The sequence below is a fragment of the Mus caroli genome, chromosome 7, assembly GCF_900094665.2.
Source record: "Mus caroli chromosome 7, CAROLI_EIJ_v1.1, whole genome shotgun sequence".
Lineage (NCBI taxonomy): Eukaryota > Metazoa > Chordata > Mammalia > Rodentia > Muridae > Mus > Mus caroli.
In genome coordinates, this window is record NC_034576.1 from 123,517,623 (window position 1) to 123,518,077 (window position 455).

Here is a 455-nt window from a genome sequence, read left to right on the forward strand (position 1 = left end):
TTTTAGCAGCAATCTAGATATATTCATCCACATCTAGGAGAAGAGCCTGGGATGGAGTCATGTGGATAATGCTCAAAGGAAGTTCGAAAGCTTCAGAGCTCTGTAATTAAAACCTTGAATCCTGGAGCCAGACTGTCTGGGTTTAATCCTAGCTCTGCCAATTACTCAGTATATGTTTATTTAACCTCTTTTCACTCTCTGTAAATTAGGACTTATAATAATGCCTATAATACCTATCTCCAAAGATAAGTGAGGTAAAGCCTTTTAAGTAGTTTGCACATTATGGCACAAAACAAGCACTTGATACATGTTAGCTATTGTTAGAATTAAGATTCTAATGTGGAGATATAGGCATCGATTTGTGTGCTTCTCAACCTTGATCAGAGAAGGAGATTCTCTCTCTCTCTCTCTCTCTCTCTCTCTCTCTCTCTCTCTCTCTCTCTCTCTCTCTCTCT